The 12,288-nt window shown below is 45.1% G+C and overlaps 2 protein-coding genes across 2 annotated transcripts in view; one reads left to right on the top strand and one right to left on the bottom strand.

Annotated features, from left to right (window-relative positions):
- Positions 1-12,288, top strand: part of LOC310769052 (membrane-spanning 4-domains subfamily A member 4A-like) — a 639,318-nt gene that overhangs the window by 491,989 nt on the left and 135,041 nt on the right. The window lies entirely within an intron of this gene.
- LOC310768100 (uncharacterized protein) overlaps positions 1-12,288 on the bottom strand; it is a gene marked incomplete at its 5' end in the record, with an annotated part of 210,707 nt that overhangs the window by 174,709 nt on the left and 23,710 nt on the right. The gene's annotated exons all lie outside the window — the stretch shown is intronic.

Genomic DNA, 12,288 nt, shown 5'->3' with positions numbered 1-12,288 from the left:
AGGGATGGGTGTGAATATATCAATTTTGGATTCTCTGTCTCTCCCCCCCCCCGCCCCCAGTCTTCAGGTCACCACATTTCTGCATCAGTTTGCATTTTGAAAATCCTCATGATAATTTCTCAGTATTTTAGTGCAAATTTCTCCTAATGTATTCACTTTTGAAAGCAGTTTGTGTGTGTTCTATTTTCTTAGGAACCAACTCCTAGGGGCCAAGGTCCCTTTGCCCCCCCCCCAATAAAATATTTGAGCCCCCGCTCCAAGTTGATGGGCACTGCCATTCAAATGATGGGTATTCACAGCATCTTGTGATTCATTATTTGGGATGGGGTAACCTGGGCTCCCCAATATTTTATTCAAGTTGGCACCCCTGTCTATTTTCACGATTATATACAGTTTTATGCTCCTTTCTCCTATTGTATGCATTTTTCTATACAAAGAAGTGCAAATATTAAACAATGGCTGTGTTTTGGTTTGCATTTTGTTTTGGAAAGTGCAAATTAGGTAGGTTTGCACTAAAATTCAAACTGAACCAAATTCCACCTCCTATCCCTCGTTCTTAGTGATTCAAATAGGGGTAGCAGTAGGACAGATTTCATAGTTAATGTATACAGAAATGGTGCATATATGGAAAAACAGTTAAAACAACACAAAACAATATGTATGCATGTATGTACTGTATGTATGTAAGTAACTAAGTAAGTATGTATGTATATTTAAAACAACAACACATACATATATAAATTAAATTCAAATATTTGTATCCAATGCTACTCAAGATACATACATTGAAATTATTGGATATGACTAACTTAGGACCATTCATTTCACTGAGTAGAACTCAAGTTGGATACAACCCTAAACTGAATTTGGGACTTCCACTGAACTATGCTCACTTCATGAACTAATGCCAACTAATGGAAGAAGCGTCTTGGGAGTTTATTGGAAACCTGGTGGAATAGAGAAAATTAGCAGGGTATTGTTATAGCTGAATATAGACTCTACTGAAATATCCAAGTGCATTGAGGGTGGTTTAGCTCTATATGTCAAAGAGGGCATAGGGTTCGATGATCTAGAAAATATATGAGGAATAAACACCTTTGCTTTGGCAGTTAGCTCAGCTGGTTAGTGGTGTTGATAATGCAAAGGTCATAGGATTCTTCTTCTTCTTCGTAGCCGAGCAAGATTGTCTTCCATAAACACGGTTTTAACGATGAGTCCGTAAGTGGCTGTGGAGGTCAATTCTGGATCCACATGTCCTTCCACAGTGGGGACATAGGTTTCCAGGCAGGAGTTGATTATGATGTGGATTTGCCAAGCATGCCTTCCTCTTAGCACGTTTCTCCCTTGCGTCCTGAGTTCGAGTGTCTTCAAAGCCCATGGCACCTTTGGTAAAGGCTGTTCTCCAACTGGAGTGCTCACAGGCAAGTGTTTCTCAATTGTTGGTGTTTATACTACATTGATCATACTGTTCTATAATCACTGTGGGAACTACAGAATCACAGGAAAGGGAAAGAAACTATGCAAAACACAGAAGCGTCACTTCTTCTTTTTTTTACCCCTGTCTGATCAGCCCAACCTCTTCAGGCTTCTGAAATTTTGCCAGGCATGAGGACTAGAAACCTGCACTCTTCTCAAGATTGAGCCAAAGCAAGTGTCACCCCCTCACTTCCCAGTGCATTTTCCCATCACATTCATTACAGCAAAAAGGCCAATATTTGGAGAAGAAGCAGCTTTGTTGTGCAAGACTTCCCAAGCAACTGTTATTGCATAACGTGAATTAGCTGGTATCTGATTGAATCCAGCCGGAAAACAGTGACAGTCTGGAAGCCCCCTGATGATTTTTCCTGGTGCAGGGAGGCCCTCTGCTGGTGCTGCTTTCTCATTGAGGAAGATCTTTGTGTCAGTTCCGCAGAACAGAACTCACTGCAAGATCTGTGAATAGCCATCATCCTGGAAGCAGCACACAAGTCTAGGTTCTCTTGAAGCTTCCAGCCATTGGAAAGGACCACAGCTCAGGGTGAAGCACATGTTTTGGTGGTTTGATCCTTAGCATTTCCAGGCAGATGACCCTCAGAGTCCATTCCAACTCTACAGTTCTATGATGCTCTCTGTTGTTTGCCAGCGTGAAACAATACTGGGATTGACAAATAGACTGACCTGATCTAAGACAACTTCCTATTTTAATATGGGTAGCTCAATTTAAAAAAAAATCAAGTGTGTGCTCCAGAATCCTTTGTTATGATTAGGGATGGAGGGGAAGTTTGATTTAGTTTGTATTTAGAAATGCACTTACTAAATTCACATTTTCTGAAACAATATGCGAATGAAAACCTAGTCATCTTTCAAAATTCATGCTTCTCTGAATTTTGCAGTGCAGTTCTTCAACAAAGTAATGCATGCTAAAATGCATATGCTGGGGTGAGGTCTGCATAAAATTGCACTGAAAAAATGTGCGTGTTAGGCAGGTATGCATGCAAACATGCATACGTTAGGGGGAAATGCACTAAAACATAGACATGTTTTTGTTTTACATTGCAAACTGATGTGGAAAAGTGGAGAACTGAACTGAAGGTTTGGAAGATGAGAAACCGAAGGGCCTGAATTTGAGATTTACCCATTCCCTACGCAGAACAACCTTGTGAGGTCAGTTAGTCTGAGCGATTGTGATTGGTCAGAAGTGGCTCATTGAGTGGTGTGAAGTTACTATGCTGTGAAGTTACTATGCTAGCTTCCCAACAGGTGGGCCACTGTTGCTCCCAGGGAGGGGATGGGTGGCAGGGAAGCCAGCATGGTGCAAGCACATCAATCTGCCAGCAACAGCAATCCATCTGTGGATAAACTAGTTTAGCAGCTCCAGCCCACCCTGCCCCATCCGACAAGCCACTTCTGATCCGATTTATCCTCAGGGCTATTTGGGGAGTTCAACCCCACTCTCCCCAGTTGGAGTCTGGCAGCCTAGCCACTACAGTATGGCTTTCATTGAGAGAGTTTTGGACATGGACATGTTTCTCTCCCTGTGTGTGAAACTGTTTATTTACGAACTTAGAAAAGAAATGTGGTTGGCAAGGAGTCCCGAAGCAAAATCACTGCAGACCTCGGCATACAAGAAACATCCTGGATGCTCAACTTGTTTTGTGTGTTCCCCCCCCCCCCTGATTTTAGAGTGTTTTCTGTGCTCTTGCAAGTCCTCGGGCCCCTTCTAAAATGCAGGGATCTTGTAGGCAATGGTGACATCAGGGTAAAATTATGGGTCCACTCAGCAGAATGAGCGAGGGGATTCTTAAACTTAGCCATGCTGGCTTGTCACAGTTTGAGAAGTAAGCAGAGCCATCTGCATTGCCAGCTGAAGAGGTGGCTCTCTATAGAGACATGAAGTCCAACATTTAAGGAAACTCCTTTTTAAGTCTTGAGGGCCACGTTCTCTTCTGGGCAACTTTCTGGAGGCCACATGTCAGCAGTGGGTGGGCAAACACAGGCAGAGGAATCAATGTAAATATTACTTTTGTACAGCAGGCTAGTTCCTATGCACACCCCCTCCTTGTCCTCCAGCAAGCAAGCAAGAAGCATTACTGAGAGCTCAGGGACACATTCCAACCAGGCAAAAGCACTCAGGGACAGGGTGAAGGAAGGCCAGTGAGGGCTGTGGCCCCAGGAGAGGGGGTATGACTGGGACAAGGATGTACCCTGGAGAAAGGCCTGAGGTCCAGATAGAGAGGCATGGAGGGCCACATCTGGGCCCCTGCACCTGAAGTTCTCCATCCCTTCTTATTTTATTTTTAAATAACTTTTTTATTCAAAATTAAAACAAAACATATTATCCAGAAACATATCATCCTTATTTTCCCCCCATTTTTCCTCCCTCCCCCCACCCTCCTACACAAATCCCACCCCCCGGCTTCCCTCAGTTCCAGTCTTTGATTTCTCTAAAAATGCTGTTTTCTGCATGTTACACAGTTGTATAGATCCTCAAACTATTTAGCTGCTTATTATCAATAAAAAGTTTGTGAATGTTTATTCAAAACCAGCCAAGGAGTCCAGTTCACTTTGTTGTGTCTTCAAATACTTTGTAAAGGGTTCCCATTCATCTTTAAAGTCAGTTATTCTGGTCCCATAGCTTGTATGTCAGTTTTGCCAGTTCTGCATAGTCCATCAATTTTTCTTGCCATGATTCTTTGGTTGGAGGTTCTTCAGTCTTCCATCCTTGTGCTTTTAAAACTCTCGCGGCCGTTGTCGCATGCATGAAGATGTTTTTCAGCTTTTTTGGTCAGATCTTTCCCTACAATCCCTAATAAAAATGCTTCAGGTTTTTTAGGTAAAGGTAAAGGGACCCCTGACAATTAGGTCCAGTTGTGACCGACTCTGGGGTTGCGGTGCTCATCTCGCTTTATTGGCCGAGGGAGCCAGCATACAGCTGTCATGTGGCCAGCATGACTAAGCTGCTTCTGGCGAACCAGAGCAGCACATGGAAACATCGTTTACCTTCCCGCCAGAGCGGTACCTATTTATCTACTTGCACTTTGATAGTTGCACAGGTTTTTTAACAAATGTTAAATGGAACATTTTCTTCAATTCGTTGTATATCATTTCCCCCAAAAATTTAATTACCTCACAATCCCACCACATATGATAAAATGTCCCCTCCTTTTCCTTACACTTCCAACATATATTTGAACTAGTTTTGTACATTTCCCCTAACTGCACTGGTGTTGTGCACCAGTCCATCCCTCCTTAGAACTGTCTCACTCCGCCTCTGTTTTAGCTAAAATGTTTAGTTAGTGTCTCTTTGTTGAACTCCCATCCAAAACGGCTGTCTGTGTCTGATTCCCAGCTTGCCTGCTGCTCTGAAGTTCTGGCATCTTAGGACAGGTCCAGGACAGGCTACTTTACCCTTCAATAGCCTCCTCTTTTTTTTCAAAATACATGAGAGCTGCTCTTTGAGAAACCTGGCGAGTCCTGCAGGGTCGATGCCCTCTCTCCATCTCCCAGGAGTCTCCAGCAAGCTCCAACAAGCTCTAATAGTTTCCACTCCCCCTGACAATCCGGCCTTTTGGCTCTCTCTCACCACCACCCCTCCATCCCAAATGCCAAGCTGTAAAGCACAGCGCGGATCGCGGGCCCTCCCCCCCACCCCGACTTGCACAATGGGTCCAGCTGTTTGGCCAAGTGCCCTAAGAGCTGGGATTCCCGCCCAGGCCTCGGCATTTCCCTTCACACAGCGCTGCTTTGTTCTTCCAAAGTCTTCTCGGGAGGGGATGGAGAAGACCTGGACTTAAAGAGCAGCTGTTCAGAATGAGGCAAAAGCAAAGCGAGGGCAAAGGAGGTTGCCACTGGAGGGGGGGCAATTGCTCAGGATGAATGCAGGTTATAACCAAAGGCACCTGCCTTCTTACAGTGCTTTACTGGCTCCCGGTGGAATACAGGGTCAGGTTTAAGGTGCTGCTTTTGACCTTTAAAGCCCTGTACGGCCTAGGACCCACGTACCTACAGGACCGCCTCTCCTGGTGTGCCCCGCGGAGGACCTTAAGGTCCAGAAATGACAACATTTTGGAGGTCCCAGGTCACAAGGTGGTTAGATTGGTCTCAACTAGGGCCAGGGCCTTTTCAGTACTGGCCCCGACTTGGTGGAACACTCTGTCACAAGAAACTTGGGCCCTTCGGGACTTGACATCTTTCCGCAGGGCCGGCAAGACAGAGCTGCTCCGCCTGGCCTTTGGTTTGGACTCAGTCTGACCCTTATGTTTCCCTCCCCTTATGGTCTTGATTTATCGGCTACTTTAAAAATGAGGCTGCATTTTAAATTGCATTTTAACCTGTGTTTTAAAGTGCCCCCCCCCATTATGTTTTTACTGTGATTTTGTTGGTGTTAGCTGCCCTGAGCCCAGCTCTGGCCGAGGAGGGCAGGGTATAAATAAAATTTATTATTATTATTATTATTATTATTATTATTATTATTATTATTATTTACAAGTCCAGGGGGTGGCCCTGGCTGCCAGCTTCCTCCTCCTTAGACTCAGTGTTGCCCTTGCAGAACTGAACAGGCAGTGGAAGGATGGGGGCAAAAATAGAATGATTTGACATTGGCCTTTGCTCTGCCTGTTATTGGCTCTGACGCCACCTACTGTTGGCCTCCCTGTTTTGCACCCAGTAGTGTAGCAGCCAAGTTTCTCCTGAGTAATGCAGAATGGAAGAGGGAAGTGTTTTCAAAGATTCCGATGATTGATGCCACCGTGAGCCCCTTATGAGTGTCTGTGGGGAGGGGCGAAGACTGATCCATTAGAGTGAATAGGATACTGCCCCCCCATCAGCCTCAGCCAGGCCTCAGCCAGCCCCTACCTGGTTCAGGAGGTGACATTGCCTGTCCTCTTACTCCTTCTTAGTCTGAGTGCTGTCCTTGGGGAAATAACTTGGGAGAAACCAAGTTAGACCTGAAGTCCCCCCATGTGTGGGAAACTGCAAAAGAAAAGTGGCTGGCTGCCTGAATTAAAAAATAGCACAGGGGGTTTGACTCAGTCTTCAGCCAAAACAGCCCCCAGCAGAGTTCAAAGCAAAGATCTGTGCAGCATTTGCAAAGCGTGGGAAATACAGGTTGCCAAACCATCAGATGTCCCACTTACCATTTTCTCCCCCATCCTTTACCCCTCTCGTAGTGAATAGACCACAAACTTCAGTAAGTTTAAATGCTTTACTTACAGTTATTGCAGGTCTCACTCATGCACGGTTCAATGCTACAGCAGAAACAACACAGGCAAGGAGGAAGATGGAGGCAAAGTTATAATTAGTTGGCACTGCCTGTTATTGGCTCTGGCTTTGCCTACTGTTGGGCCTCCCTTCCTTCTGCCCTGCCAGCTCCAATGGGTATCATGCCACCACTGTCTCAGTGAGTTAGCAGAGAAGAATTTGAGGGGTTACTGATTTGTGGGATACATTTGCCAGGAGTACCTTCTGCATTGCCTCAGGCATGTAATGGACTTGGAGTCAGCAACTGGCATTCCTTGGGTCAAATCTGCCCTCTTCCCAAGTGCCAATCCACCCAAAACAATTTGCTGCCTGATGCAAGGGACAGGGTGGCTCCTCCTCGTTTCCACTGATATAAAATGGACAGTGCTCTGGTTTGAAGAGTGCTGTTCAACCTTGAGTCCCCAGGTGATGTAGGACTGCCCCTCTCATCGTCCCCAGCCAACTTAACCAACAACATCTAGGGACCTAAGGATAAATAATGCTGGCTTGTTCTGCATGCCTGTCTTTGTGGGTAGGTACAACCATCCAGTCAGCACTCAGAAGAACTTGTAGTGCCTGGAACAAGAATTGCATTCTGAAATTGCTGTCCAAAGGAGTCGAAGGAAGAAGACAACAAATTTTTGGTGACCTTGCAACACTGCTGAAACAATGGCTCTCTCTCTCTCTCTCTCTCTCTCTCTCTCACACACACACACACACGCACACACATGCACAGAAAGACAGTATGGGGAAAAGCAAAGTTTAGAAAATGAAATGTCTAGCTCTTCCAAACAGACAGACACAGTCTAAGCTGGGCTATCTTTGAGTCGCAAGCAGAAAATAAAAATCCACCTCCTAGTGGTTAAAATAAAAGCAATATACTAAACTGACCTTCGCCCACCAGATGTTTTTGACTACAACTCCCATCAACACCACCCACTTTCCGGTGCCAATGGTTGTAGTGCTGTGTCTCTCCGTCGCCTTTAGCCCTTTCTGCAAAAGCTCAGTGTGAACATCTACCACATCTTTCCCTGCCAATTGTGTGTTGCAACTGGGAGCATCTGAATCAGCAAAGGCAGCTTGAGTAGAAACATCATCTTTATCACAAACATTCTACCCAGCCTGGACAATTTTACTGCTTGCAAGGGTTGCAAGTTGTGACAGACCCCAAAACAGGCACCAAAAAATGGCTCTGCCATAGAACATGTGTTCCATACAGGAGAAGTCTGTGCTGCAAGCGATGTCTGTTTGTGTGGTATCTTCCCAAGAACCATCGAAAACTTGGAACCAAGTATGAGAGAGCCATTCTGGGTTACCAACTGTCAGATCAGCCTTTGCAGTTATGCCTTTGTATGTTTTGTCATTTATGTTTTCTGGTGGCCTCATAGCATAGTCCTGTTGCAAAGATTTAGCAGTACTTAAGCACAAATTGTTCCAGAGAATCTAGTTGCAGGAATGGAGAAATACAGTGTACATTAAATAATGTAATCATGCTACTATCCTGTACTGGTGCTTTGAGCGAGTCTGCTTGAATGATGGATGAAAGGGAGGCAGGTTCTCCCACGCATTTGTGTCACAGCACAGAAATAGCAAGCGTTCCCAGGTTTTCGACTGGCCCTGCTTCAGTGCCTTTGCCCACATCCTGACACTCAGAAATTCAGAAGGTGACTCTTTTCTTATGAGTTCTTTTTCATGTCAGGAAAAGTTCCACATGCTAAGTTTCTATGGACTTTGTTGTTGTTGTTTAGTCATTTAGTCGTGTCCGACTCTTCGTGACCCCATGGACCAGAGCACGCCAGGCACTTCTGTCTTCCACTGCCTCCCGCAGTTTGGTCAAACTCATGCTGGTAGCTTCAAAGACACTATCCAACCATCTCATCCTCTGTCGTCCCCTTCTCCTTGTGCCTTCCATCTTTCCCAAAATCAGGGTCTTTTCCAGGGAGTCTTCTCTTTTCATGAGGTGGCCAAAGTATTGGAGCCTCAGCTTCATGATCTGTCCTTCCAGTGAGCACTCAGGGCTGATTTCCTTCAGAATGGATAGGTTTGATCTTCTTGCAGTCCATGGGACTCTCAAGAGTCTCCTCCAGCACCATAATTCAAAAGCATCAATTCTTTGGCAATCAGCCTTCTTTATGGTCCAGCTCTCACTTGCATACATCACTACTGGGAAAACCATAGCTTTTACTATATGGACCTTTGTTGGTAAGGTGATGTCTCTACTTCTGTGGACTAGGCTGCCCTTAAAGAGACAGCAGAACTACTGGTGGCAGGCGGGGGAAGTTGGAAACTCTAGAAGTAACTCCAGCAAATTCTCTACAACTGTTCCTGAAGACAATGCATCTCTAGAGACTCATCCTCCATCTCCTGGAAAGACCTTTTAGGGTCCCATTGCTGGAAATCGGTTGCCCCCTACTGGTAATTTGTCAAATCACCCAGTGGATGTGAGTGTAAGTTGAGTGGTTGAGGTGCATAACTGGTCTTTGTGCACATTCACCAGGCCTTGTGGAGAATGTGCACACAATCCTTCATTGAACAGGGAATTGTGCACATTTCCCAGTCAATATGAATTCACCCCCCCTCTTCCTGCTGCTCTGTGGGAGCTGGGAGGGTATGTTGTAGACAAGAGGCAGCAGAGGGGACACAGAGTACGAGGACTCAGTTAGTTGGTTGGTTAGATTGCACACTTTTTTATTATTTTATTATTATTTATTGAATTTATATACCGCCCTATACATGGAGGTCTCAGGGTAGCTCACAGAGCAAAACCAGAACAGAAAACCACAATATATATTTATTATAATATTTATTATTATTAATCAAAATATATAATCAAAATAAAAACAACAACACAATAACCCCCCTTCTGAATAAGAGAAATAAAAAAGGCATGGAGACCATATATACTGACTGGAGAATGTGCATATTGCCCACAGAATGTGCAGAAATGTACATCCCCCAAGGCCTGTTGGCTGTTGGAGATTATGCATATTGGCCAGGGAATGTATAAAAGTTAATTGATTTATGCATAATTCCAAAGGCCTGTTGGAGATTATGTGTATTGACCGCGAAATATGCACAATAGCTGGTTGTTATGCACATTACTGCTCAACTTACATTCCTCTCTTTACAGATACAAAATATATGATATGTACAGGATATCTACTGAATGTTGTGCAGTCCTTATGAGAGAAAGGCTGCCCTTTTCTGAAGCTGTGTTAATTTTCCTTTCCAGAGCTAATTTACTTTCCCAGTCCGCCACTATAATAGCAGCTAAGACTGTGTCTGCATGCTTGACACAGAAGTTAAAAGACTCACATCCTGATAAGCTTGGTACATTTCTTCACCCATCCCCCACTGCTTTCCCTGCAGATAAATTTGAACATGTGTCAAAAGAAATGAATGCTCACATTTGATGTGGGAATCTGATAAGCTGCAGAGCACTCTTCGATATGTGCTTGTTAATTGGTAGGCTATTTAGCCTGATGCCCAGCTCATGATCAAGGTCACTTGATGCATATTACAAATTAGCCCTTGAACACTGTTTATCCCTGCTGTCATACTGACCATCAGTGGGGCTAAAGGGTGTTTTTAAAAGGCCAATCCCCACCTGCATCTTTCAGCATCTTAATGACTGTGAGTAGGGACTTGGTGTACAACACCAGCTTAAAATGCAGCTTTGTTGTTGTTTAGTCGTTTAGTCATGTCCGACTCTTCATGACCCCATGGACCAGAGTACGCCAGGCACTCCTGTCTTCCACTGCCTCCCGCAGTTTGGTCAAACTCATGTTTGTAGCTTCGAGAACACTGTCCAACTATCTTGTCCTCTGTCGTCCCCTTCTTCTTGAGCTCTCCATCTTTCCCAACATCAGGGTCTTTTCCAGGGAGTCTTCTCTTCTTATGAGGTGGCCCAAGTATTGGAGCCTCAGCTTCAGGATCTGTTCTTCCAGTGAGCACTCAGGGCTGATTTCCTTCAGAATAGATAGGTTTGATCTTCTTGCAGTCCATGGGACTCTCAAGAGTCTCCTCCAGCACCATAATTCAAAAGCATCAATTCTTCGGCGATCAGCCTTCTTTATGGTCCAGCTCTCACTTCCATACATCACTACTGGGAAAACCATAGCTTTAACTATAAGGACCTTTGTAGGCAAGGTGATGTATCTGTTTTTTAAGATACTGTCTAGGTTTGTCATTGCTTTCCTCCCAAGAAAAATGCAGCTTAGGTTGCTAAATTGACTCAGAGAGGGCCTGTTCTTTTAAGACTCTATCTATGCCACATAAAAATCTTGCTCTGGGACAGGCGTTTCCCAACCTTGGGTCTCCAGCTGTTTTTGGACTGCAATTCCCATCATCCCTGAACACTGGTTCTGCTAGCTAGGGATGATGGGAGTTGTAGTCTAACAACCGGAAGAGAACGATGTTTGGGAAACCCTGCTCTGGGACTTTTCCTGCCATGGAAACAGGTGATACCTATAGCAGAGATGGGGAGCAGCTAGATGATGTTAGGAGTCTAGCTTCCATCATACCCAACCAGCAGAGCTATTGGTCAGGGGTCATGGGAGTTGTAGTCCACCCACATCTGGAGGGCTCTGCGTTCCTCACTCCTCACAGATATGCAACTCTTATGTGACCTTTTTTTCTCAAGCTGTTTTGCATCCATGCCAATGCAGGCGGGGGCGATTTTTGGCACTTAAACACTCACACAGGTAGGTCAATTGACCTCAGGTTTCGTAAGCCCAATAAAAAAGTTCGCCATCACAGCCGTTTCGCGACTTCCAGCGAGGCTGCAATGCAATTGCATCGATGACCCTGCCTCCCGAGTAAACATGGCAAGGATCCGGAGTACAGAACAATGCGGTGGGTTATCAAACTGCGGTTTATCAGTGTTCAGATTTTTACTTTGATCGCGTGGGTGGAGGGAAGGGAACGTGTAGACGTGGCGCTCCAAGTAACGTCTGAATAGCGCCGAGTAGGGCGTTGGCCTTGCGTGTAGCGGTCGCAATGTCGCATTTAAATAGCCTGGAACACCTCCCTGTATAGTGGCCATGTGAATCGGCGCTCGCTTCTGTGCGCACTAAACTCTGGAATGAAAGAGCTGCCAAGTGGCGTTCCGAGTTCAAGAATGCGTGTTAGTGAGCTCATGTAAAAGCTTGCCCAGAAAGTAAGGCGTGGCCCGATACGTATGTTGCTTTTCTTCAATGCATTTATTTATTATGACATTTATATCCCCACTATTCCTCTAAGAAATTCACTTTGACATATGTCGTTCTGTCCCGATCCATCGTTCCTCACAACAACCCTGCGATGTAAGTTAGGCTGAGAGGCGGTGATAGGCCTAAGATCATCCAAGTGATCTTCGTGGAAATTTCATAGAATAATAGAATTGTAAAGTTGGAAGGGACCTTAAGGGTAATCCAGTTCAACCCCCTGCAATTTGATCCCGGACTTCCCAGCGTTGCTATGCGCGCACGCGCACACCAACCCACGAGGACACACCACCGTGTGGTTACCGAGGGTGGGCAAAGTCTGCAGGAATGCGAGAAAGCAAAGAAAAAGGACGATCGTGGGATGAGT

Source organism: Podarcis filfolensis (assembly GCF_964270895.1).
Source record: "Podarcis filfolensis genome assembly, chromosome: 8".
Taxonomy (NCBI): domain Eukaryota; kingdom Metazoa; phylum Chordata; class Lepidosauria; order Squamata; family Lacertidae; genus Podarcis; species Podarcis filfolensis.
The sequence above is the reverse complement of the archived record's forward strand: the minus strand, read 5'-3'. Positions and strand labels throughout refer to the sequence as shown.